The sequence below is a fragment of the Orcinus orca genome, unplaced genomic scaffold (genome assembly GCF_937001465.1).
Source record: "Orcinus orca unplaced genomic scaffold, mOrcOrc1.1 scaffold_125, whole genome shotgun sequence".
Taxonomy (NCBI): Eukaryota; Metazoa; Chordata; class Mammalia; order Artiodactyla; family Delphinidae; genus Orcinus; species Orcinus orca.
The window spans coordinates 231692-259419 of record NW_026043827.1 but is presented as its reverse complement, the minus strand read 5'-3'; the positions used below and the strand labels follow the sequence as shown (position 1 = coordinate 259419).

At 43.8% G+C, this 27728-nt stretch overlaps 1 long non-coding RNA gene across 1 annotated transcript in view; it reads left to right on the top strand.

Moving 5' to 3' along the window:
• Nucleotides 1-4391, top strand: part of LOC125963198 (uncharacterized) — a 367083-nt gene extending 362692 nt beyond the window's left edge. The window contains exon 3 of the long non-coding RNA XR_007475019.1: nucleotides 4232-4391. This is a non-coding gene — a long non-coding RNA (uncharacterized LOC125963198). The remainder of the gene's footprint in view (nucleotides 1-4231) is intronic.
• Nucleotides 4392-27728: the final 23337 nt, after the last annotated feature.

The window sequence follows — 27728 nt, the reverse complement described above, 5'->3', positions numbered from 1 at the left end:
TAGGACCATAAGTGGAAGTGCCCTAGGCTCTGTTGCTTTGTTTCTTAGATGTTTCAGGAAACACCATACACTTGTCCCGAGTGGCTGTTGGCAATTTACATCCCGCCCATCAGCATAACAAGGCTCCCAGTTCTCCATGGCCTGTCCTGCCTTTCTGGATTTTACACTTTTTTCAGATGGCCCTTTTGACCTGGGAGAAGTGAGACTTCATTGTAGTGCAGATTTCCTTTGCAAGCTTGCTTGGTTGGCCAAAAAGGACCTATGCCTTTTTTCCTGAATATATTCAGGAAAAAACGCATACGCCCTTTTTGGCCAAGTGCATCATTGTCGACTTTCTGCCTCTTTTCCTATGCTTTAAATGCAATTCCAGTCTACCTCCTGAAATCGGCTTCCTGCAATTCTGCCCCGCTTTCAAGTCCTCTTGGCAGCCTTACTTCAGTATATTTTTGGATGATAGCTGTCATTTATAACTCTGCAGGTTTGTGAATTACAGTGCCCCTGAGCTCCTTTCTTCAACTCACTTTCTTGTGAGCTGGCCGCAACACCGCAGGATTGCTTCATGCCCTAATCTTTTTCTGGCATGGCCCACTGAGCCTTTGGTTAATTCCTCTTCCTGGTGGCAAATGAGAGTTAAATTTGCCCGTCCAGACACCTCCAACTAGTCTCTCATTGGTTCTCCCTATTCCTGTTCATCTTCCGCAGAAATTGCAAACTGGGCCAAACAGGAGGTTAAAGGCACTGACTCTCCAAGTCGGGAGAGTGTTAGTAAAGCGTCTGGAATGTTGCACCCGAGTACCAGGGGACGAAAACTGAGACATATTGGAACACGTCTCCCAATCACACGGTTGAGCATACTCTGGGTTCCACATGCATGTTTCAGCTGAAAGAAGAATCCCTTAAAGCTGGAGAGTTGAGACCCGTGGAATGGGTACCATGCAATATGACTTCAAAGGGTCTTCATTTGCTCACCGAACCTCTCCAATCCTATCACTGCTGCGTTTATGCCCCTGTACACATGCTTGATTCTCTTTCAGAGACATAGCAATCCATAGGTTTTAAGATACTTACTAGTCAGGTACATTCTTAGGCGTTTAATATGGGGTGTTGAGTCCATTTCGTTGAGCAAGGAGTAGCTCTTGTCTATTCCATATTTGGCTTAAGGAACTTTATCTGTGCTCATTTCAATCTCTGGTTTTATGCAGCACCCCAACTCACCTTTCCCCTTAAGCAAGCATAAGTTGCTTTTCTACATTTGAGACCCTGTTTTGTTTTGTAATCCAGTTCCTGTGTAGCCAAGTTTACATTCCGTGTATTAGTGATATCTTATAATGTTTCTTTTTCTGTGTGACTTATTTCAGTTAGAATCATCATACCTGAATCCACTCTATGCTGCTACGGGCCTGATGACATAGATTTCATTGCTGAGTGATATTGCATTGTACGTAAGTACCACAACTTCTTTATCAATTTTTCACTTTCTGCGATATTGAACTTGTACCGTAAATGAGGTTCTTGTAAACAGAGCCGTCCCAAACTTTGGGGTGGTTGTGTCTTTTTGATTTTAATTTCCCTAAGCTATAGGACCATAAGTGGAAGTGCCCTAGGCTCTGTTGCTTTGTTTTTTAGATGTTTCCGGAAACACCATACACTTCTCCCAAGTGGCTGTTGGCAATTTACATCCCGCCCATCAGCATAACAAGGCTCCCAGTTCTCCATGGCCTGTCCTGCCTTTCTGGATTTTACACTTTTTTCAGATGGCCCTTTTGACCGGGGGGAAGTGAGACTTCATTGTAGTGCAGATTTCCTTTGCAAGCTTGCTTGGTTGGCCAAAAAGGGCGTATGCGTTTTTTCCTGAATATATTCAGGAAAAAACGCATACGCCCTTTTAGGCCAAGTGCATCATTGTCGACGTTCTGCCTCTTTTCCTATGCTTTAAATGCAATTCCAGTCTACCTCCTGAATTCGGTTTCCTGCAATTCTGCCCAGCTTTCAAGTCCTCTTGGCAGCCTTACTTCAGTATATTTTTGGACGATAGCTGTCATTTATAACTCTGCAGGTTTGTGAATTACAGTGCCCCTGAGCTCCTTTCTTCAACTCGCTTTCTTGTGAGCTGGCCGCAACACCGCAGGATTGCTTCAGGTCCTAATCTGGTTCTGGCACGGCACGCTGAGCCTTTGCTTAATTCCTCTTCCTGGTGGGAAATGAGAGTTAAATTTGCCCGTCCAGACACCTCCAGCTAGTCTCTCATTGGTCTTCCCTATCCCTGTTCATCTTCCGCAGAAATTTCAAACTGGGCCAAACAGGAGGTTAAAGGCACTGACTCTCCAAGTCGGGACAGTCTTGTAAAGCATCTGGAATGTTGCACCCGAGTACCAGGGGACAAGAACTGAGACATATTTGAACCCGTCTCCCAATCACATGGTTGATCATACTCAGGGTTCCACATGCATGTTTTAGCTGAAGGAAGAATCCCTTAAACCTGGAGAGTTGAGACCCGTGGAATGGGTACCATGCAATATGACTTCAGAGGGTCTTCATTTGCTCACCGAACCTCTCCAATCCTATCACTGCTGCGTTTATGCCCCGGTACTCACGCTTGTTTCTCTTTCAGAGACATAGCAATCCATAGGTTTTAAGATACTTACTAGTCAGGTACATTATTAGGCATTTAATATGTGGTTTTGAGTCCATTTCGTTGAGCAAGGAGTAGCTCTTGTCTATTCCATATTTGGCTTAAGGAACTTTATCTGTGCTCATTTCAATCTCTGGTTTTATGCAGCACCCCAACTCACCTTTCCCCTTAAACAAGCATAAGTTGGTTTTCTAAATTTGAGACCCTGTTCTGTTTTGTATTCCAGTTCCTGTGTAGCCAAGTTTACATTCCATGTATTAGTGGTATGTTATGATGTTTCTTTTTCTGTGTGACTTATTTCAGTTACAATCATCATACCTGAATCCACTCATTATGCTGCTATGGGCCAGATGGCATAGATTTCATTGCTGAGTGATATTGCATTGTACGTAAGTACCACAACTTCTTTATCCATTTTTCACTTTCTGCGATATTGAACATGTACCGTAAACGAGGTTCTTGTAAACAGAGCCGTCCCAAACTTTGGTTTGGCTGTGTCTTTTTGATTTTAATTTCCCTAAGCTATAGGACCATAAGTGGAAGTGCCCTAGGCTCTGTTGCTTTGTTTTTTAGATGTTTCAGGAAACACCATACACTTCTCCCGAGTGGCTGTTGGCAATTTACATCCCGCCCATCAGCATAACAAGGCTCTCAGTTCTCCATGGCCTGTCCTGCCTTTCTGGATTTTACACTTTTTACAGATGGCCCTTTTGACCCGGGGGAAGTGAGACTTCATTGTAGTGCAGATTTCCTTTGCAAGCTTGCTTGGTTGGCCAAAAAGTGCGTATGCGTTTTCTCTTGAATATATTCAGGAGAAAACGCATACACCCTTTTTGGCCAAGTGCATCATTGTGGACGTTCTGCCTCTTTTCCTATGCTTTAAATGCAATTCCAGTCTACCTCCTGAAATCGGATTCCTGCAATTCTGCCCCGCTTTCAAGTCCTCTTGGCAGCCTTACTTCAGTATATTTTTGGATGATAGCTGTCATTCATAACTCTGCAGGTTTGTGATAACAGTGCCCCTGAGCTCCTTTCTTCAACTCGCTTTCTTGTGAGCTGGCCGCAACACCGCAGGATTGCTTCAGGCCCTAATCTGGTTCCGGCACGGCACACTGAGCCTTTGCTTAATTGCTCTTCCTGGTGGGAAATGAGAGTTAAATTTGCCCGTCCAGACACCTCCAGCTTGTCTCTAATTGGTCCTCCTTATCCCTGTTCATCTTCCGCAGAAATTACAAAATGGGCCAAGCAGGAGGTTAAAGGCACTGACTCTCCAAGTCGGGAGAGTGTTAGTAAAGCGTCTGGAATGTTCCACCTGAGTACCAGCGGACAAAAACTGAGACATATTTGAACACGTCTCCCAATCACACGGTTGAGCATACTCTGGGTTCCACATGCATGTTTCAGCTGAAGGAAGAATCCCTTAAAGCTGGAGAGTTGAGACCCGTGGAATGGGTACCATGCAATATGACTTCAAAGGGTCTTCATTTGCTCACCGAACCTCTCCAATCCTATCACTGCTGCGTTTATGCCCCTGTACACATGCTTGATTCTCTTTCAGAGACATAGCAATCCATAGGTTTTAAGATACTTACTAGTCAGGTACATTCTTAGGCGTTTAATATGGGGTGTTGAGTCCGTTTCGTTGAGCAAGGAGTAGCTCTTGTCTATTCCATATTTGGCTTAAGGAACTTTATCTGTGCTCATTTCAATCTCTGGTTTTATGCAGCACCCCAACTCACCTTTCCCCTTAAGCAAGCATAAGTTGCTTTTCTACATTTGAGACCCTGTTTTGTTTTGTAATCCAGTTCCTGTGTAGCCAAGTTTACATTCCGTGTATTAGTGATATCTTATAATGTTTCTTTTTCTGTGTGACTTATATCAGTTAGAATCATCATACCTGAATCCACTGTATGCTGCTACGGGCCTGATGACATAGATTTCATTGCTGAGTGATATTGCATTGTACGTAAGTACCACAACTTCTTTATCAATTTTTCACTTTCTGCGATATTGAACTTGTACCGTAAATGAGGTTCTTGTAAACAGAGCCGTCCCAAACTTTGGGGTGGTTGTGTCTTTTTGATTTTAATTTCCCTAAGCTATAGGACCATAAGTGGAAGTGCCCTAGGCTCTGTTGCTTTGTTTTTTAGATGTTTCCGGAAACACCATACACTTCTCCCGAGTGGCTGTTGGCAATTTACATCCGGCCCATCAGCCTAACAAGGCTCCCAGTTCTCCATGGCCTGTCCTGCCTTTCTGGATTTTACACTTTTTTCAGATGGCCCTTTTGACCGGGGGGAAGTGAGACTTCATTGTAGTGCAGATTTCCTTTGCAAGCTTGCTTGGTTGGCCAAAAAGGGCATATGCGTTTTTTCCTGAATATATTCAGGAAAAAACGCATACGCCCTTTTTGGCCAAGTGCATCATTGTCGACGTTCTGCCTCTTTTCCTATGCTTTAAATGCAATTCCAGTCTACCTCCTGAAGTCGGTTTCCTGCAATTCTGCCCGGCTTTCAAGTCCTCTTGGCAGCCTTACTTCAGTATATTTTTGGACGATAGCTGTCATTTATAACTCTGCAGGTTTGTGAATTACAGTGCCCCTGAGCTCCTTTCTTCAACTCGCTTTCTTGTGAGCTGGCCGCAACACCGCAGGATTGCTTCAGGTCCTAATCTGGTTCTGGAACGGCACGCTGAGCATTTGCTTAATTCCTCTTCCTGGTGGGAAATGAGAGTTAAATTTGCCCGTCCAGACACCTCCAGCTAGTCTCTCATTGGTCTTCCCTATCCCTGTTCATCTTCCGCAGAAATTTCAAACTGGGCCAAACAGGAGGTTAAAGGCACTGACTCTACAAGTCGGGACAGTCTTGTAAAGCGTCTGGAATGTTGCACCCGAGTACCAGGGGACAAGAACTGAGACATATTTGAACCCGTCTCCCAATCACATGGTTGATCATACTCAGGGTTCCACATGCATGTTTTAGCTGAAGGAAGAATCCCTTAAACCTGGAGAGTTGAGACCCGTGGAATGGGTACCATGCAATATGACTTCAGAGGGTCTTCATTTGCTCACCGAAACTCTCCAATCCTATCACTGCTGCGTTTATGCCCCGGTACTCACGCTTGTTTCTCTTTCAGAGACATAGCAATCCATAGGTTTTAAGATACTTACAAGTCAGGTACATTATTAGGCGTTTAATATGGGGTTTTGAGTCCATTTCGTTGAGCAAGGAGTAGCTCTTGTCTATTCCATATTTGGCTTAAGGAACTTTATCTGTGCTCATTTCAATCTCTGGTTTTATGCAGCACCCCAACTCACCTTTCCCCTTAAACAAGCATAAGTTGGTTTTCTAAATTTGAGACCCTGTTCTGTTTTGTAATCCAGTTCCTGTGTAGCCAAGTTTACATTCCATGTATTAGTGGTATGTTATGATGTTTCTTTTTCTGTGTGACTTATTTCAGTTACAATCATCATACCTGAATCCACTCATTATGCTGCTATGGGCCAGATGACATAGATTTCATTGCTGAGTGATATTGCATTGTACGTAAGTACCACAACTTCTTTATCCATTTTTCACTTTCTGCGATATTGAACATGTACCGTAAACGAGGTTCTTGTAAACAGAGCCGTCCCAAACTTTGGTTTGGCTGTGTCTTTTTGATTTTAATTTCCCTAAGCTATAGGACCATAAGTGGAAGTGCCCTAGGCTCTGTTGCTTTGTTTTTTAGATGTTTCAGGAAACACCATACACTTCTCCCGAGTGGCTGTTGGCAATTTACATCCCGCCCATCAGCATAACAAGGCTCTCAGTTCTCCATGGCCTGTCCTGCCTTTCTGGATTTTACACTTTTTACAGATGGCCCTTTTGACCTGGGGGAAGTGAGACTTCATTGTAGTGCAGATTTCCTTTGCAAGCTTGCTTGGTTGGCCAAAAAGTGCGTATGCTTTTTTTCCTGAATATATTCAGGAAAAAACGCATATGCCCTTTTTGGCCTAGTGCATCATTGTCGACCTTCTGCCTCTTTTCCTATGCTTTAAATGCAATTCCAGTCTAACTCCTGAAATCGGATTCCTGCAATTCTGCCCCGCTTTCAAGTCCTCTTGGCAGCCTTACTTCAGTATATTTTTGGACGATAGCTGTCATTCATAACTCTGCAGGTTTGTGATAACAGTGCCCCTGAGCTCCTTTCTTCAACTCGCTTTCTTGTGAGCTGGCCGCAACACCGCAGGATTGCTTCAGGCCCTAATCTGGTTCCGGCACGGCACGCTGAGCCTTTGCTTAATTGCTCTTCCTGGTGGGAAATGAGAGTTAAATTTGCCCGTCCAGACACCTCCAGCTAGTCTCTCATTGGTCCTCCTTATCCCTGTTCATCTTCCGCAGAAATTGCAAAATGGGCCAAACAGGAGGTTAAAGGCACTGACTCTCCAAGTCGAGAGAGTGTTAGTAAAGCGTCTGGAATGTTCCACCTGAGTACCAGCGGACAAAAACTGAGACATATTTGAACACGTCTCCCAATCACACGGTTGATCATACTCTGGGTTCCACATGCATGTTTCAGCTGAAGGAAGAATCCCTTAGAGCTGGAGAGTTGAGACCCGTGGAATGGGTACCATGCAATATGACTTCAAAGGGTCTTCATTTGCTCACCGAACCTCTCCAATCCTATCACTGCTGCGTTTATGCCCCTGTACACACGCTTGATTCTCTTTCAGAGACATAGCAATCCATAGGTTTTAAGATACTTACTAGTCAGGTACATTCTTAGGCGTTTAATATGGGGTGTTGAGTCCATTTCGTTGAGCAAGGAGTAGCTCTTGTCTATTCCATATTTGGCTTAAGGAACTTTATCTGTGCTCATTTCAATCTGTGTTTTTGGGCAGCACCCCAACTCACCTTTCCCCTTAAGCAAGCATAAGTTGCTTTTCTACATTTGAGACCCTGTTTTGTTTTGTAATCCAGTTCCTGTGTAGCCAAGTTTACATTCCATGTATTAGTGATATCTTATAATGTTTCTTTTTCTGTGTGACTTATATCAGTTAGAATCATCATACCTGAATCCACTCTATGCTGCTACGGGCCTGATGACATAGATTTCATTGCTGAGTGATATTGCATTGTACGTAAGTACCACAACTTCTTTATCCATTTTTCACTTTCTGCGATATTGAACTTGTACCGTAAATGAGGTTCTTGTAAACAGAGCCGTCCCAAACTTTGGGGTGGTTGTGTCTTTCTGATTTTAATTTCCCTAAGCTATAGGACCATAAGTGGAAGTGCCCTAGGCTCTGTTGCTTTGTTTTTTAGATGTTTCAGGAAACACCATACACTTCTCCCGAGTGGCTGTTGGCAATTTACATCCGGCCCATCAGCCTAACAAGGCTCCCAGTTCTCCATGGCCTGTCCTGCCTTTCTGGATTTTACACTTTTTTCAAATGGCCCTTTTGACCGGGGGGAAGTGAGACTTCATTGTAGTGCAGATTTCCTTTGCAAGCTTGCTTGGTTGGCCAAAAAGGGCGTATGCGTTTTTTCCTGAATATATTCAGGAAAAAACGTTAACGCCCTTTTTGGCCAAGTGCATCATTGTCGACGTTCTGCCTCTTTTCCTATGCTTTAAATGCAATTCCAGTCTACCTCCTGAAGTCGGTTTCCTGCAATTCTGCCCAGCTTTCAAGTCCTCTTGGCAGCCTTACTTCAGTATATTTTTGGACGATAGCTGTCATTTATAAATCTGCAGGTTTGTGAATTACAGTGCCCCTGAGCTCCTTTCTTCAACTCGCTTTCTTGTGAGCTGGCCGCAACACCGCAGGATTGCTTCAGGTCCTAATCTGGTTCTGGCACGGCACGCTGAGCCTTTGCTTAATTCCTCTTCCTGGTGGGAAATGAGAGTTAAATTTGCCCGTCCAGACACCTCCAGCTATTCTCTCATTGGTCTTCCCTATCCCTGTTCATCTTCCGCAGAAATTTCAAACTGGGCCAAACAGGAGGTTAAAGGCACTGACTCTCCAAGTCGGGACAGTCTTGTAAAGCATCTGGAATGTTGCACCCGAGTACCAGGGGACAAGAACTGAGAGATATTTGAACCCGTCTCCCGATCACATGGTTGATCATACTCAGGGTTCCACATGCATGTTTTAGCTGAAGGAAGAATCCCTTAAACCTGGAGAGTTGAGACCCGTGGAATGGGTACCATGCAATATAACTTCAAAGGGTCTTCATTTGCTCACCGAACCTCTCCAATCCTATCACTGCTGCGTTTATGCCCCGGTACTCACGCTTGTTTCTCTTTCAGAGACATAGCAATCCATAGGTTTTAAGATACTTACTACTCAGGTACATTATTAGGCGTTTAATATGGGGTTTTGAGTCCATTTCGTTGAGCAAGGAGTAGCTCTTGTCTATTCCATATTTGGCTTAAGGAACTTTATCTGTGCTCATTTCAATCTCTGGTTTTATGCAGCACCCCAACTCACCTTTCCCCTTAAACAAGCATAAGTTGGTTTTCTAAATTTGAGACCCTGTTCTGTTTTGTAATCCAGTTCCTGTGTAGCCAAGTTTACATTCCGTGTATTAGTGGTATGTTATGATGTTTCTTTTTCTGTGTGACTTATTTCAGTTACAATCATCATACCTGAATCCACTCATTATGCTGCTATGGGCCAGATGACATAGATTTCATTGCTGAGTGATATTGCATTGTACGTAAGTACCACAACTTCTTTATCCATTTTTCACTTTCTGCGATATTGAACATGTACCGTAAACGAGGTTCTTGTAAACAGAGCTGTCGCAAACTTTGGTTTGGCTGTGTCTTTTTGATTTTAATTTCCCTAAGCTATAGGACCATAAGTGGAAGTGCCCTAGACTCTGTTGCTTTGTTTTTTAGATGTTTCAGGAAACACCATACACTTCTCCCGAGTGGCTGTTGGCAATTTACATCCCGCCCATCAGCATAACAAGGCTGTCAGTTCTCCATGGCCTGTCCTGCCTTTCTGGATTTTACACTTTTTACAGATGGCCCTTTTGACCTGGGGGAAGTGAGACTTCATTGTAGTGCAGATTTCCTTTGCAAGCTTGCTTGGTTGGCCAAAAAGTGCGTATGCTTTTTTTCCTGAATATATTCAGGAAAAAACGCATATGCCCTTTTTGGCCTAGTGCATCATTGTCGACCTTCTGCCTCTTTTCCTATGCTTTAAATGCAATTCCAGTCTAACTCCTGAAATCGGATTCCTGCAATTCTGCCCCGCTTTCAAGTCCTCTTGGCAGCCTTACTTCAGTATATTTTTGGACGATAGCTGTCATTCATAACTCTGCAGGTTTGTGATAACAGTGCCCCTGAGCTCCTTTCTTCAACTCGCTTTCTTGTGAGCTGGCCGCAACACCGCAGGATTGCTTCAGGCCCTAATCTGGTTCCGGCACGGCACGCTGAGCCTTTGCTTAATTGCTCTTCCTGGTGGGAAATGAGAGTTAAATTTGCCCGTCCAGACACCTCCAGCTAGTCTCTCATTGGTCCTCCTTATCCCTGTTCATCTTCCGCAGAAATTGCAAAATGGGCCAAACAGGAGGTTAAAGGCACTGACTCTCCAAGTCGGGAGAGTGTTAGTAAAGCGTCTGGAATGTTCCACCTGAGTACCAGCGGACAAAAACTGAGACATATTTGAACACGTCTCCCAATCACACGGTTGATCATACTCTGGGTTCCACATGCATGTTTCAGCTGAAGGAAGAATCCCTTAGAGCTGGAGAGTTGAGACCCGTGGAATGGGTACCATGCAATATGACTTCAAAGGGTCTTCATTTGCTCACCGAACCTCTCCAATCCTATCACTGCTGCGTTTATGCCCCTGTACACACGCTTGATTCTCTTTTGGAGACATAGCAATCCATACCTTTTAAGATACTTACTAGTCAGGTACATTCTTAAGCGTTTAATATGGGGTGTTGAGTCCATTTCGTTGAGCAAGGAGTAGCTCTTGTCTATTACATATTTGGCTTAAGGAAATTTATCTGTGCTCATTTCAATCTCTGGTTTTATGCAGCACCCCAACTCACCTTTCCCCTTAAGCAAGCATAAGTTGCTTTTCTACATTTGAGACCCTGTTCTGTTTTGTAATCCAGTTCCTGTGTAGCCAAGTTTACATTCTGTGTATTAGTGATATCTTATAATGTTTCTTTTTCTGTGTGACTTATATCAGTTAGAATCATCATACCTGAATCCACACTATGCTGCTACGGGCCTGATGACATAGATTTCATTGCTGAGTGATATTGCATTGTACGTAAGTACCACAACTTCTTTATCAATTTTTCACTTTCTGCGATATTGAACTTGTACCGTAAATGAGGTTCTTGTAAACAGAGCCGTCCCAAACTTTGGGGTGGTTGTGTCTTTTTGATTTTAATTTCCCTAAGCTATAGGACCATAAGTGGAAGTGCCCTAGGCTCTGTTGCTTTGTTTTTTAGATGTTTCCGGAAACACCATACACTTCTCCCAAGTGGCTGTTGGCAATTTACATCCCACCCATCAGCATAACAAGGCTCCCAGTTCTCCATGGCCTGTCCTGCCTTTCTGGATTTTACACTTTTTTCAAATGGCCCTTTTGACCGGGGGGAAGTGAGACTTCATTGTAGTGCAGATTTCCTTTGCAAGCTTGCTTGGTTGGCCAAAAAGGGCGTATGCGTTTTTTCCTGAATATATTCAGGAAAAAACGTATACGCCCTTTTTGGCCAAGTGCATCATTGTCGACGTTCTGCCTCTTTTCCTATGCTTTAAATGCAATTCCAGTCTACCTCCTGAAGTCGGTTTCCTGCAATTCTGCCCAGCTTTCAAGTCCTCTTGGCAGCCTTACTTCAGTATATTTTTGGACGATAGCTGTCATTTATAACTCTGCAGGTTTGTGAATTACAGTGCCCCTGAGCTCCTTTCTTCAACTCGCTTTCTTGTGAGCTGGCCGCAACACCGCAGGATTGCTTCAGGTCCTAATCTGGTTCTGGCACGGCACGCTGAGCCTTTGCTTAATTCCTCTTCCTGGTGGGAAATGAGAGTTAAATTTGCCCGTCCAGACACCTCCAGCTAGTCTCTCATTGGTCTTCCCTATCCCTGTTCATCTTCCGCAGAAATTTCAAACTGGGCCAAACAGGAGGTTAAAGGCACTGACTCTCCAAGTCGGGACAGTCTTGTAAAGCGTCTGGAATGTTGCACCCGAGTACCAGGGGACAAGAACTGAGACATATTTGAACCCGTCTCCCGATCACATGGTTGATCATACTCAGGGTTCCACATGCATGTTTTAGCTGAAGGAAGAATCCCTTAAACCTGGAGAGTTGAGACCCGTGGAATGGGTACCATGCAATATGACTTCAAAGGGTCTTCATTTGCTCACCGAACCTCTCCAATCCTATCACTGCTGCGTTTATGCCCCGGTACTCACGCTTGTTTCTCTTTCAGAGACATAGCAATCCATAGGTTTTAAGATACTTACTAGTCAGGTACATTATTAGGCGTTTAATATGTGGTTTTGAGTCCATTTCGTTGAGCAAGGAGTAGCTCTTGTCTATTCCATATTTGGCTTAAGGAACTTTATCTGTGCTCATTTCAATCTCTGGTTTTATGCAGCACCCCAACTCACCTTTCCCCTTAAGCAAGCATAAGTTGCTTTTCTACATTTGAGACCCTGTTTTGTTTTGTAATCCAGTTCCTGTGTAGCCAAGTTTACATTCCGTGTATTAGTGATATCTTATAATGTTTCTTTTTCTGTGTGACTTATATCAGTTAGAATCATCATACCTGAATCCACTCTATGCTGCTACGGGCCTGATGACATAGATTTCATTGCTGAGTGATATTGCATTGTACGTAAGTACCACAACTTCTTTATCAATTTTTCACTTTCTGCGATATTGAACTTGTACCGTAAATGAGGTTCTTGTAAACAGAGAAGTCCCAAACTTTGGGGTGGTTGTGTCTTTTTGATTTTAATTTCCCTAAGCTATAGGACCATAAGTGGAAGTGCCCTAGGCTCTGTTGCTTTGTTTTTTAGATGTTTCCAGAAACACCATACACTTCTCCCAAGTGGCTGTTGGCAATTTACATCCCGCCCATCAGCATAACAAGGCTCCCAGTTCTCCATGGCCTGTCCTGCCTTTCTGGATTTTACACTTTTTTCAGATGGCCCTTTTGACCGGGGGGAAGTGAGACTTCATTGTAGTGCAGATTTCCTTTGCAAGCTTGCTTGGTTGGCCAAAAAGGGCGTATGCGTTTTTTCCTGAATATATTCAGGAAAAAACGTATACGCCCTTTTTGGCCAAGTGCATCATTGTCGACGTTCTGCCTCTTTTCCTATGCTTTAAATGCAATTCCAGTCTACCTCCTGAAGTCGGTTTCCTGCAATTCTGCCCAGCTTTCAAGTCCTCTTGGCAGCCTTACTTCAGTATATTTTTGGACGATAGCTGTCATTTATAACTCTGCAGGTTTGTGAATTACAGTGCCCCTGAGCTCCTTTCTTCAACTCGCTTTCTTGTGAGCTGGCCGCAACACCGCAGGATTGCTTCAGGACCTAATCTTGTTCCGGCACGGCACGCTGAGCCTTTGGTTAATTCCTCTTCCTGGTGGGAAATGAGAGTTAAATTTGCCCGTCCAGACACCTCCAGCTAGTCTCTCATTGGTCTTCCCTATCCCTGTTCATCTTCCACAGAAATTTCAAACTGGGCCAAACAGGAGGTTAAAGGCACTGACTCTCCAAGTCGGGACAGTCTTGTAAAGCGTCTGGAATGTTGCACCCGAGTACCAGGGGACAAGAACTGAGACATATTTGAACCCGTCTCCCGATCACATGGTTGATCATACTCAGGGTTCCACATGCATGTTTTAGCTGAAGGAAGAATCCCTTAAACCTGGAGAGTTGAGACCCGTGGAATGGGTACCATGCAATATGACTTCAAAGGGTCTTCATTTGCTCACCGAACCTCTCCAATCCTATCACTGCTGCGTTTATGCCCCGGTACTCACGCTTGTTTCTCTTTCAGAGACATAGCAATCCATAGGTTTTAAGATACTTACTAGTCAGGTACATTATTAGGCGTTTAATATGTGGTTTTGAGTCCATTTCGTTGAGCAAGGAGTAGCTCTTGTCTATTCCATATTTGGCTTAAGGAACTTTATCTGTGCTCATTTCAATCTCTGGTTTTATGCAGCACCCCAACTCACCTTTCCCCTTAAGCAAGCATAAGTTGCTTTTCTACATTTGAGACCCTGTTTTGTTTTGTAATCCAGTTCCTGTGTAGCCAAGTTTACATTCCGTGTATTAGTGATATCTTATAATGTTTCTTTTTCTGTGTGACTTATATCAGTTAGAATCATCATACCTGAATCCACTCTATGCTGCTACGGACCTGATGACATAGATTTCATTGCTGAGTGATATTGCATTGTACGTAAGTACCACAACTTCTTTATCAATTTTTCACTTTCTGCGATATTGAACTTGTACCGTAAATGAGGTTCTTGTAAACAGAGCCGTCCCAAACTTTGGGGTGGTTGTGTCTTTTTTATTTAATTTCCCTAAGCTATAGGACCATAAGTGGAAGTGCCCTAGGCTCTGTTGCTTTGTTTTTTAGATGTTTCCGGAAACACCATACACTTCTCCCAAGTGGCTGTTGGCAATTTACATCCCACCCATCAGCATAACAAGGCTCCCAGTTCTCCATGGCCTGTCCTGCCTTTCTGGATTTTACACTTTTTTCAAATGGCCCTTTTGACCGGGGGGAAGTGAGACTTCATTGTAGTGCAGATTTCCTTTGCAAGCTTGCTTGGTTGGCCAAAAAGGGCGTATGCGTTTTTTCCTGAATATATTCAGGAAAAAACGTATACGCCCTTTTTGGCCAAGTGCATCATTGTCGACGTTCTGCCTCTTTTCCTATGCTTTAAATGCAATTCCAGTCTACCTCCTGAAGTCGGTTTCCTGCAATTCTGCCCAGCTTTCAAGTCCTCTTGGCAGCCTTACTTCAGTATATTTTTGGACGATAGCTGTCATTTATAACTCTGCAGGTTTGTGAATTACAGTGCCCCTGAGCTCCTTTCTTCAACTCGCTTTCTTGTGAGCTGGCCGCAACACCGCAGGATTGCTTCAGGTCCTAATCTGGTTCTGGCACGGCACGCTGAGCCTTTGCTTAATTCCTCTTCCTGGTGGGAAATGAGAGTTAAATTTGCCCGTCCAGACACCTCCAGCTAGTCTCTCATTGGTCTTCCCTATCCCTGTTCATCTTCCGCAGAAATTTCAAACTGGGCCAAACAGGAGGTTAAAGGCACTGACTCTCCAAGTCGGGACAGTCTTGTAAAGCGTCTGGAATGTTGCACCCGAGTACCAGGGGACAAGAACTGAGACATATTTGAACCCGTCTCCCGATCACATGGTTGATCATACTCAGGGTTCCACATGCATGTTTTAGCTGAAGGAAGAATCCCTTAAACCTGGAGAGTTGAGACCCGTGGAATGGGTACCATGCAATATGACTTCAAAGGGTCTTCATTTGCTCACCGAACCTCTCCAATCCTATCACTGCTGCGTTTATGCCCCGGTACTCACGCTTGTTTCTCTTTCAGAGACATAGCAATCCATAGGTTTTAAAATACTTACTAGTCAGGTACATTATTAGGCGTTTAATATGTGGTTTTGAGTCCATTTCGTTGAGCAAGGAGTAGCTCTTGTCTATTCCATATTTGGCTTAAGGAACTTTATCTGTGCTCATTTCAATCTCTGGTTTTATGCAGCACCCCAACTCACCTTTCCCCTTAAGCAAGCATAAGTTGCTTTTCTACATTTGAGACCCTGTTTTGTTTTGTAATCCAGTTCCTGTGTAGCCAAGTTTACATTCCGTGTATTAGTGATATCTTATAATGTTTCTTTTTCTGTGTGACTTATATCAGTTAGAATCATCATACCTGAATCCACTCTATGCTGCTACGGGCCTGATGACATAGATTTCATTGCTGAGTGATATTGCATTGTACGTAAGTACCACAACTTCTTTATCAATTTTTCACTTTCTGCGATATTGAACTTGTACCGTAAATGAGGTTCTTGTAAACAGAGCCATCCCAAACTTTGGGGTGGCTGTGTCTTTTTGATTTTAATTTCCCTAAGCTATAGGACCATAAGTGGAAGTGCCCTAGGCTCTGTTGCTTTGTTTTTTAGATGTTTCCGGAAACACCATACACTTCTCCCAAGTGGCTGTTGGCAATTTACATCCCGCCCATCAGCATAACAAGGCTCCCAGTTCTCCATGGCCTGTCCTGCCTTTCTGGATTTTACACTTTTTTCAGATGGCCCTTTTGACCGGGGGGAAGTGAGACTTCATTGTAGTGCAGATTTCCTTTGCAAGCTTGCTTGGTTGGCCAAAAAGGGCGTATGCGTTTTTTCCTGAATATATTCAGGAAAAAACGTATACGCCCTTTTTGGCCAAGTGCATCATTGTCGACGTTCTGCCTCTTTTCCTATGCTTTAAATGCAATTCCAGTCTACCTCCTGAAGTCGGTTTCCTGCAATTCTGCCCAGCTTTCAAGTCCTCTTGGCAGCCTTACTTCAGTATATTTTTGGACGATAGCTGTCATTTATAACTCTGCAGGTTTGTGAATTACAGTGCCCCTGAGCTCCTTTCTTCAACTCGCTTTCTTGTGAGCTGGCCGCAACACCGCAGGATTGCTTCAGGACCTAATCTTGTTCCGGCACGGCACGCTGAGCCTTTGGTTAATTCCTCTTCCTGGTGGGAAATGAGAGTTAAATTTGCCCGTCCAGACACCTCCAGCTAGTCTCTCATTGGTCTTCCCTATCCCTGTTCATCTTCCACAGAAATTTCAAACTGGGCCAAACAGGAGGTTAAAGGCACTGACTCTCCAAGTCGGGACAGTCTTGTAAAGCGTCTGGAATGTTGCACCCGAGTACCAGGGGACAAGAACTGAGACATATTTGAACCCGTCTCCCGATCACATGGTTGATCATACTCAGGGTTCCACATGCATGTTTTAGCTGAAGGAAGAATCCCTTAAACCTGGAGAGTTGAGACCCGTGGAATGGGTACCATGCAATATGACTTCAAAGGGTCTTCATTTGCTCACCGAACCTCTCCAATCCTATCACTGCTGCGTTTATGCCCCGGTACTCACGCTTGTTTCTCTTTCAGAGACATAGCAATCCATAGGTTTTAAGATACTTACTAGTCAGGTACATTATTAGGCGTTTAATATGGGGTTTTGAGTCCATTTCGTTGAGCAAGGAGTAGCTCTTGTCTATTCCATATTTGGCTTAAGGAACTTTATCTGTGCTCATTTCAATCTCTGGTTTTATGCAGCACCCCAACTCACCTTTCCCCTTAAACAAGCATAAGTTGGTTTTCTAAATTTGAGACCCTGTTCTGTTTTGTAATCCAGTTCCTGTGTAGCCAAGTTTACATTCCGTGTATTAGTGGTATGTTATGATGTTTCTTTTTCTGTGTGACTTATTTCAGTTACAATCATCATACCTGAATCCACTCATTATGCTGCTATGGGCCAGATGACATAGATTTCATTGCTGAGTGATATTGCATTGTACGTAAGTTCCACAACTTCTTTATCCATTTTTCACTTTCTGCGATATTGAACATGTACCGTAAACGAGGTTCTTGTAAACAGAGCCATCCCAAACTTTGGTTTGGCTGTGTCTTTTTGATTTTAATTTCCCTAAGCTATAGGACCATAAGTGGAAGTGCCCTAGGCTCTGTTGCTTTGTTTTTTAGATGTTTCAGGAAACACCATACACTTCTCCCGAGTGGCTGTTGGCAATTTACATCCCGCCCATCAGCATAACAAGGCTCTCAGTTCTCCATGGCCTGTCCTGCCTTTCTGCATTTTACACTTTTTACAGATGGCCCTTTTGACCGGGGGGAAGTGAGACTTCATTGTAGTGCAGATTTCCTTTGCAAGCTTGCTTGGTTGGCCAAAAAGGGCGTATGCGTTTTTTCCTGAATATATTCAGGAAAAAATGCATATGCCCTTTTTGGCCTAGTGCATCATTGTCGACGTTCTGCCTCTTTTCCTATGCTTTAAATGCAATTCCAGTCTAACTCCTGAAATCGGATTCCTGCAATTCTGCCCCGCTTTCAAGTCCTCTTGGCAGCCTTACTTCAGTATATTTTTGGACGATAGCTGTCATTCATAACTCTGCAGGTTTGTGATAACAGTGCCCCTGAGCTCCTTTCTTCAACTCGCTTTCTTGTGAGCTGGCCGCAACACCGCAGGATTGCTTCAGGCCCTAATCTGGTTCCGGCACGGCACGCTGAGCCTTTGCTTAATTCCTCTTCCTGGTGGGAAATGAGAGTTAAATTTGCCCGTCCAGACACCTCCAGCTAGTCTCTCATTGGTCCTCCTTATCCCTGTTCATCTTCCGCAGAAATTGCAAAATGGGCCAAACAGGAGGTTAAAGGCACTGACTCTCCAAGTCGGGAGAGTGTTAGTAAAGCGTCTGGAATGTTCCACCTGAGTACCAGCGGACAACAACTGAGACATATTTGAACACGTCTCCCAATCACACGGTTGATCATACTCTGGGTTCCACATGCATGTTTCAGCTGAAGGAAGAATCCCTTAAAGCTGGAGAGTTGAGACCCGTGGAATGGGTACCATGCAATATGACTTCAAAGGGTCTTCATTTGCTCACCGAACCTCTCCAATCCTATCACTGCTGCGTTTATGCCCCTGTACACACGCTTGATTCTCTTTCAGAGACATAGCAATCCATAGGTTTTAAGATACTTACTAGTCAGGTACATTCTTAGGCGTTTAATATGGGGTTTTGAGTCCATTTCGTTGAGCAAGGAGTAGCTCTTGTCTATTACATATTTGTCTTAAGGAACTTTATCTGTGCTCATTTCAATCTCTGGTTTTATGCAGCACCCCAACTCACCTTTCCCCTTAAGCAAGCATAAGTTGCTTTTCTACATTTGAGTCCCTGTTCTGTTTTGTAATCCAGTTCCTGTGTAGCCAAGTTTACATTCTGTGTATTAGTGATATCTTATAATGTTTCTTTTTCTGTGTGACTTATATCAGTTAGAATCATCATACCTGAATCCACTCTATGCTGCTACGGGCCTGATGACATAGATTTCTTTGCTGAGTGATATTGCATTGTACGTAAGTACCACAACTTCTTTATCCATTTTTCACTTTCTGCGATATTGAACTTGTACCGTAAATGAGGTTCTTGTAAACAGAGCCGTCCCATACTTTGGGGTGTCTGTGTCTTTTTGATTTTAATTTCCCTAAGCTATAGGACCATAAGTGGAAGTGCCCTAGGCTCTGTTGCTTTGTTTTTTAGATGTTTCAGGAAACACCATACACTTCTCCTGAGTGGCTGTTGGCAATTTACATCCCGCCCATCAGCATAACAAGGCTCCCAGTTCTCCATGGCCTGTCCTGCCTTTCTGGATTTTACACTTTTTTCAGATGGCCCTTTTGACCTGGGGGAAGTGAGACTTCATTGTAGTGCAGATTTCCTTTGCAAGCTTGCTTGGTTGGCCAAAAATGGTGTATGCGTTTTTTCCTGAATATATTCAGGAAAAAACGCATACGCCCTTTTTGGCCAAGTGCATCATTGTCGACGTTCTGCCTCTTTTCCTATGTTTTAAATGCAATTCCAGTCTACCTCCTGAAATCGGATTCCTGCAATTCTGCCCCGCATTCAAGTCCTCTTGGCAGCCTTACTTCAGTATATTTTTGGACGATAGCTGTCATTTATAACTCTGCAGGTTTGTGAATTACAGTGCCCCTGAGCTCCTTTCTTCAACTCGCTTTCTTGTGAGCTGGCCGCAACACCACAGGATTGCTTCAGGCCCTAATCTGGTTCCGGCATGGCACGCTGAGCCTTTGGTTAATTCCTCTTCCTGGTGGGAAATGAGAGTTAAACTTGCCCATCCAGACACCTCCAGCTAGTCTCTCATTGGTCCTCCCTATTCCTGTTCATCTTCCGCAGAAATTGCAAAATGGGCCAAACAGGATGTTAAAGGCACTGACTCTCCAAGTCGGGAGAGTGTTAGTAAACCGTCTGGAATGTTGCACCCGATTACCAGGGGACGAGACCTGAGACATATTTGAACCCGTCTCCCGATCACATGGTTGATCATACTCAGGGTTCCACATGCATGTTTTAGCTGAAGGAAGAATCTCTTAAACCTGGAGAGTTGAGACCCGTGGAATGGGTACCATGCAATATGACTTCAAAGGGTCTTCATTTGCTCACCGAACCTCTCCAATCCTATCACTGCTGCGTTTATGCCCCGGTACTCACGCTTGTTTCTCTTTCAGAGGCATAGCAATCCATAGGTTTTAAGATACTTACTAGTCAGGTACATTCTTAGGCGTTTAATATGGGGTTTTGAGTCCATTTCGTTGAGCAAGGAGTAGCTCTTGTCTATTCCATATTTGGCTTAAGGAACTTTATCTGTGCTCATTTCAATCTCTGGTTTTATGCAGCACCCCAACTCACCTTTCCCCTTAAACAAGCATAAGTTGGTTTTCAAATTTGAGACCCTGTTCTGTTTTGTAATACAGTTCCTGTGTAGCCAAGTTTACATCCGTGTATTAGTGGTATCTTATGATGTTTCTTTTTCTGTGTGACTTATTTCAGTTAAAATCATCATACCTGAATCCACTCATTATGCTGCTATGGGCCAGATGACATAGATTTCATTGCTGAGTGATATTGCATTGTACGTAAGTACCACAACTTCTTTATCAATTTTTCACTTTCTGCGATATTGAACTTGTACCGTAAATGAGGTTCTTGTAAACAGAGCCGTCCCAAACTTTGGGGTGGTTGTGTCTTTTTTATTTAATTTCCCTAAGCTATAGGACCATAAGTGGAAGTGCCCTAGGCTCTGTTGCTTTGTTTTTTAGATGTTTCCGGAAACACCATACACTTCTCCCAAGTGGCTGTTGGCAATTTACATCCCACCCATCAGCATAACAAGGCTCCCAGTTCTCCATGGCCTGTCCTGCCTTTCTGGATTTTACACTTTTTTCAAATGGCCCTTTTGACCGGGGGGAAGTGAGACTTCATTGTAGTGCAGATTTCCTTTGCAAGCTTGCTTGGTTGGCCAAAAAGGGCGTATGCGTTTTTTCCTGAATATATTCAGGAAAAAACGTATACGCCCTTTTTGGCCAAGTGCATCATTGTCGACGTTCTGCCTCTTTTCCTATGCTTTAAATGCAATTCCAGTCTACCTCCTGAAGTCGGTTTCCTGCAATTCTGCCCAGCTTTCAAGTCCTCTTGGCAGCCTTACTTCAGTATATTTTTGGACGATAGCTGTCATTTATAACTCTGCAGGTTTGTGAATTACAGTGCCCCTGAGCTCCTTTCTTCAACTCGCTTTCTTGTGAGCTGGCCGCAACACCGCAGGATTGCTTCAGGTCCTAATCTGGTTCTGGCACGGCACGCTGAGCCTTTGCTTAATTCCTCTTCCTGGTGGGAAATGAGAGTTAAATTTGCCCGTCCAGACACCTCCAGCTAGTCTCTCATTGGTCTTCCCTATCCCTGTTCATCTTCCGCAGAAATTTCAAACTGGGCCAAACAGGAGGTTAAAGGCACTGACTCTCCAAGTCGGGACAGTCTTGTAAAGCGTCTGGAATGTTGCACCCGAGTACCAGGGGACAAGAACTGAGACATATTTGAACCCGTCTCCCGATCACATGGTTGATCATACTCAGGGTTCCACATGCATGTTTTAGCTGAAGGAAGAATCCCTTAAACCTGGAGAGTTGAGACCCGTGGAATGGGTACCATGCAATATGACTTCAAAGGGTCTTCATTTGCTCACCGAACCTCTCCAATCCTATCACTGCTGCGTTTATGCCCCGGTACTCACGCTTGTTTCTCTTTCAGAGACATAGCAATCCATAGGTTTTAAAATACTTACTAGTCAGGTACATTATTAGGCGTTTAATATGTGGTTTTGAGTCCATTTCGTTGAGCAAGGAGTAGCTCTTGTCTATTCCATATTTGGCTTAAGGAACTTTATCTGTGCTCATTTCAATCTCTGGTTTTATGCAGCACCCCAACTCACCTTTCCCCTTAAGCAAGCATAAGTTGCTTTTCTACATTTGAGACCCTGTTTTGTTTTGTAATCCAGTTCCTGTGTAGCCAAGTTTACATTCCGTGTATTAGTGATATCTTATAATGTTTCTTTTTCTGTGTGACTTATATCAGTTAGAATCATCATACCTGAATCCACTCTATGCTGCTACGGGCCTGATGACATAGATTTCATTGCTGAGTGATATTGCATTGTACGTAAGTACCACAACTTCTTTATCAATTTTTCACTTTCTGCGATATTGAACTTGTACCGTAAATGAGGTTCTTGTAAACAGAGCCATCCCAAACTTTGGGGTGGCTGTGTCTTTTTGATTTTAATTTCCCTAAGCTATAGGACCATAAGTGGAAGTGCCCTAGGCTCTGTTGCTTTGTTTTTTAGATGTTTCCGGAAACACCATACACTTCTCCCAAGTGGCTGTTGGCAATTTACATCCCGCCCATCAGCATAACAAGGCTCCCAGTTCTCCATGGCCTGTCCTGCCTTTCTGGATTTTACACTTTTTTCAGATGGCCCTTTTGACCGGGGGGAAGTGAGACTTCATTGTAGTGCAGATTTCCTTTGCAAGCTTGCTTGGTTGGCCAAAAAGGGCGTATGCGTTTTTTCCTGAATATATTCAGGAAAAAACGTATACGCCCTTTTTGGCCAAGTGCATCATTGTCGACGTTCTGCCTCTTTTCCTATGCTTTAAATGCAATTCCAGTCTACCTCCTGAAGTCGGTTTCCTGCAATTCTGCCCAGCTTTCAAGTCCTCTTGGCAGCCTTACTTCAGTATATTTTTGGACGATAGCTGTCATTTATAACTCTGCAGGTTTGTGAATTACAGTGCCCCTGAGCTCCTTTCTTCAACTCGCTTTCTTGTGAGCTGGCCGCAACACCGCAGGATTGCTTCAGGACCTAATCTTGTTCCGGCACGGCACGCTGAGCCTTTGGTTAATTCCTCTTCCTGGTGGGAAATGAGAGTTAAATTTGCCCGTCCAGACACCTCCAGCTAGTCTCTCATTGGTCTTCCCTATCCCTGTTCATCTTCCACAGAAATTTCAAACTGGGCCAAACAGGAGGTTAAAGGCACTGACTCTCCAAGTCGGGACAGTCTTGTAAAGCGTCTGGAATGTTGCACCCGAGTACCAGGGGACAAGAACTGAGACATATTTGAACCCGTCTCCCGATCACATGGTTGATCATACTCAGGGTTCCACATGCATGTTTTAGCTGAAGGAAGAATCCCTTAAACCTGGAGAGTTGAGACCCGTGGAATGGGTACCATGCAATATGACTTCAAAGGGTCTTCATTTGCTCACCGAACCTCTCCAATCCTATCACTGCTGCGTTTATGCCCCGGTACTCACGCTTGTTTCTCTTTCAGAGACATAGCAATCCATAGGTTTTAAGATACTTACTAGTCAGGTACATTATTAGGCGTTTAATATGGGGTTTTGAGTCCATTTCGTTGAGCAAGGAGTAGCTCTTGTCTATTCCATATTTGGCTTAAGGAACTTTATCTGTGCTCATTTCAATCTCTGGTTTTATGCAGCACCCCAACTCACCTTTCCCCTTAAACAAGCATAAGTTGGTTTTCTAAATTTGAGACCCTGTTCTGTTTTGTAATCCAGTTCCTGTGTAGCCAAGTTTACATTCCGTGTATTAGTGGTATGTTATGATGTTTCTTTTTCTGTGTGACTTATTTCAGTTACAATCATCATACCTGAATCCACTCATTATGCTGCTATGGGCCAGATGACATAGATTTCATTGCTGAGTGATATTGCATTGTACGTAAGTTCCACAACTTCTTTATCCATTTTTCACTTTCTGCGATATTGAACATGTACCGTAAACGAGGTTCTTGTAAACAGAGCCATCCCAAACTTTGGTTTGGCTGTGTCTTTTTGATTTTAATTTCCCTAAGCTATAGGACCATAAGTGGAAGTGCCCTAGGCTCTGTTGCTTTGTTTTTTAGATGTTTCAGGAAACACCATACACTTCTCCCGAGTGGCTGTTGGCAATTTACATCCCGCCCATCAGCATAACAAGGCTCTCAGTTCTCCATGGCCTGTCCTGCCTTTCTGCATTTTACACTTTTTACAGATGGCCCTTTTGACCGGGGGGAAGTGAGACTTCATTGTAGTGCAGATTTCCTTTGCAAGCTTGCTTGGTTGGCCAAAAAGGGCGTATGCGTTTTTTCCTGAATATATTCAGGAAAAAATGCATATGCCCTTTTTGGCCTAGTGCATCATTGTCGACGTTCTGCCTCTTTTCCTATGCTTTAAATGCAATTCCAGTCTAACTCCTGAAATCGGATTCCTGCAATTCTGCCCCGCTTTCAAGTCCTCTTGGCAGCCTTACTTCAGTATATTTTTGGACGATAGCTGTCATTCATAACTCTGCAGGTTTGTGATAACAGTGCCCCTGAGCTCCTTTCTTCAACTCGCTTTCTTGTGAGCTGGCCGCAACACCGCAGGATTGCTTCAGGCCCTAATCTGGTTCCGGCACGGCACGCTGAGCCTTTGCTTAATTCCTCTTCCTGGTGGGAAATGAGAGTTAAATTTGCCCGTCCAGACACCTCCAGCTAGTCTCTCATTGGTCCTCCTTATCCCTGTTCATCTTCCGCAGAAATTGCAAAATGGGCCAAACAGGAGGTTAAAGGCACTGACTCTCCAAGTCGGGAGAGTGTTAGTAAAGCGTCTGGAATGTTCCACCTGAGTACCAGCGGACAACAACTGAGACATATTTGAACACGTCTCCCAATCACACGGTTGATCATACTCTGGGTTCCACATGCATGTTTCAGCTGAAGGAAGAATCCCTTAAAGCTGGAGAGTTGAGACCCGTGGAATGGGTACCATGCAATATGACTTCAAAGGGTCTTCATTTGCTCACCGAACCTCTCCAATCCTATCACTGCTGCGTTTATGCCCCTGTACACACGCTTGATTCTCTTTCAGAGACATAGCAATCCATAGGTTTTAAGATACTTACTAGTCAGGTACATTCTTAGGCGTTTAATATGGGGTTTTGAGTCCATTTCGTTGAGCAAGGAGTAGCTCTTGTCTATTACATATTTGTCTTAAGGAACTTTATCTGTGCTCATTTCAATCTCTGGTTTTATGCAGCACCCCAACTCACCTTTCCCCTTAAGCAAGCATAAGTTGCTTTTCTACATTTGAGTCCCTGTTCTGTTTTGTAATCCAGTTCCTGTGTAGCCAAGTTTACATTCTGTGTATTAGTGATATCTTATAATGTTTCTTTTTCTGTGTGACTTATATCAGTTAGAATCATCATACCTGAATCCACTCTATGCTGCTACGGGCCTGATGACATAGATTTCTTTGCTGAGTGATATTGCATTGTACGTAAGTACCACAACTTCTTTATCCATTTTTCACTTTCTGCGATATTGAACTTGTACCGTAAATGAGGTTCTTGTAAACAGAGCCGTCCCATACTTTGGGGTGTCTGTGTCTTTTTGATTTTAATTTCCCTAAGCTATAGGACCATAAGTGGAAGTGCCCTAGGCTCTGTTGCTTTGTTTTTTAGATGTTTCAGGAAACACCATACACTTCTCCTGAGTGGCTGTTGGCAATTTACATCCCGCCCATCAGCATAACAAGGCTCCCAGTTCTCCATGGCCTGTCCTGCCTTTCTGGATTTTACACTTTTTTCAGATGGCCCTTTTGACCTGGGGGAAGTGAGACTTCATTGTAGTGCAGATTTCCTTTGCAAGCTTGCTTGGTTGGCCAAAAATGGTGTATGCGTTTTTTCCTGAATATATTCAGGAAAAAACGCATACGCCCTTTTTGGCCAAGTGCATCATTGTCGACGTTCTGCCTCTTTTCCTATGTTTTAAATGCAATTCCAGTCTACCTCCTGAAATCGGATTCCTGCAATTCTGCCCCGCATTCAAGTCCTCTTGGCAGCCTTACTTCAGTATATTTTTGGACGATAGCTGTCATTTATAACTCTGCAGGTTTGTGAATTACAGTGCCCCTGAGCTCCTTTCTTCAACTCGCTTTCTTGTGAGCTGGCCGCAACACCACAGGATTGCTTCAGGCCCTAATCTGGTTCCGGCATGGCACGCTGAGCCTTTGGTTAATTCCTCTTCCTGGTGGGAAATGAGAGTTAAACTTGCCCATCCAGACACCTCCAGCTAGTCTCTCATTGGTCCTCCCTATTCCTGTTCATCTTCCGCAGAAATTGCAAAATGGGCCAAACAGGATGTTAAAGGCACTGACTCTCCAAGTCGGGAGAGTGTTAGTAAACCGTCTGGAATGTTGCACCCGATTACCAGGGGACGAGACCTGAGACATATTTGAACCCGTCTCCCGATCACATGGTTGATCATACTCAGGGTTCCACATGCATGTTTTAGCTGAAGGAAGAATCTCTTAAACCTGGAGAGTTGAGACCCGTGGAATGGGTACCATGCAATATGACTTCAAAGGGTCTTCATTTGCTCACCGAACCTCTCCAATCCTATCACTGCTGCGTTTATGCCCCGGTACTCACGCTTGTTTCTCTTTCAGAGGCATAGCAATCCATAGGTTTTAAGATACTTACTAGTCAGGTACATTCTTAGGCGTTTAATATGGGGTTTTGAGTCCATTTCGTTGAGCAAGGAGTAGCTCTTGTCTATTCCATATTTGGCTTAAGGAACTTTATCTGTGCTCATTTCAATCTCTGGTTTTATGCAGCACCCCAACTCACCTTTCCCCTTAAACAAGCATAAGTTGGTTTTCAAATTTGAGACCCTGTTCTGTTTTGTAATACAGTTCCTGTGTAGCCAAGTTTACATCCGTGTATTAGTGGTATCTTATGATGTTTCTTTTTCTGTGTGACTTATTTCAGTTAAAATCATCATACCTGAATCCACTCATTATGCTGCTATGGGCCAGATGACATAGATTTCATTGCTGAGTGATATTGCATTGTACGTAAGTACCACAACTTCTTTATCCATTTTTCACTTTCTGCGATATTGAACATGTACCGTAAACGAGGTTCTTGTAAACAGAGCCGTCCCAAACTTCGGGTTGGCTGTGTCTTTTTGATTTTAATTTCCCTAAGCTATAGGACCATAAGTGGAAGTGCCCTAGGCTCTGTTGCTTTGTTTTTTAGATGTTTCAGGAAACACCATACACTTCTCCCGAGTGGCTGTTGGCAATTTACATCCCGCCCATCAGCATAACAAGGCTCCCAGTTCTCCATGGCCTGTCCTGCCTTTCTGGATTTTACACTTTTTTCAGATGGCCCTTTTGACCCGGGGGAAGTGAGACTTCATTGTAGTGCAGATTTCCTTTGCAAGCTTGCTTGGTTGGCCAAAAAGGGCGTATGCGTTTTTTCCTGAATATATTCAGGAAAAAACGCATACGCCCTTTTTGTCCAAGTGCATCATTGTCGACGTTCTGCCTCTTTTCCTATGCTTTAAATGCAATACCAGTCTACCTCCTGAAATCGGTTTCCTGCAATTCTGCCCCGCTTTCAAATCCTCGTGGCAGCCTTACTTCAGTATATTTTTGGACGATAGCTGTCATTTATATCTCTGCAGGTTTGTGAATTACAGTGCCCCTGAGCTCCTTTCTTCAACTCGCTTTCTTGTGAGCTGGCCGCAACACCGCAGGATTGTTTCAGGCCCTAATCTGGTTCCGGCACGGCACGCTGAGCCTTTGCTTAATTCCTCTTCCTGGTGGGAAATGAGAGTTAAATTTGCCCGTCCAGACACCTCCAGCTAGTCTCTCATTGGTCTTCCCTATCCCTGTTCATCTTCCGCAGAAATTGCAAACTGGGCCAAGCAGGAGGTTAAAGGCACTGACTCTCCAAGTCGGGAGAGTGTTAATAAAGCATCTGGAATGTTGCACCTGAGTACCAACGGACGAAAACTGAGACATATTTGAACACGTCTCCCAATCACACGGTTGATCATACTCTGGGTTCCACATGCATGTTTCAGCTGAAGGAAGAATCCCTTAAAGCTGGAG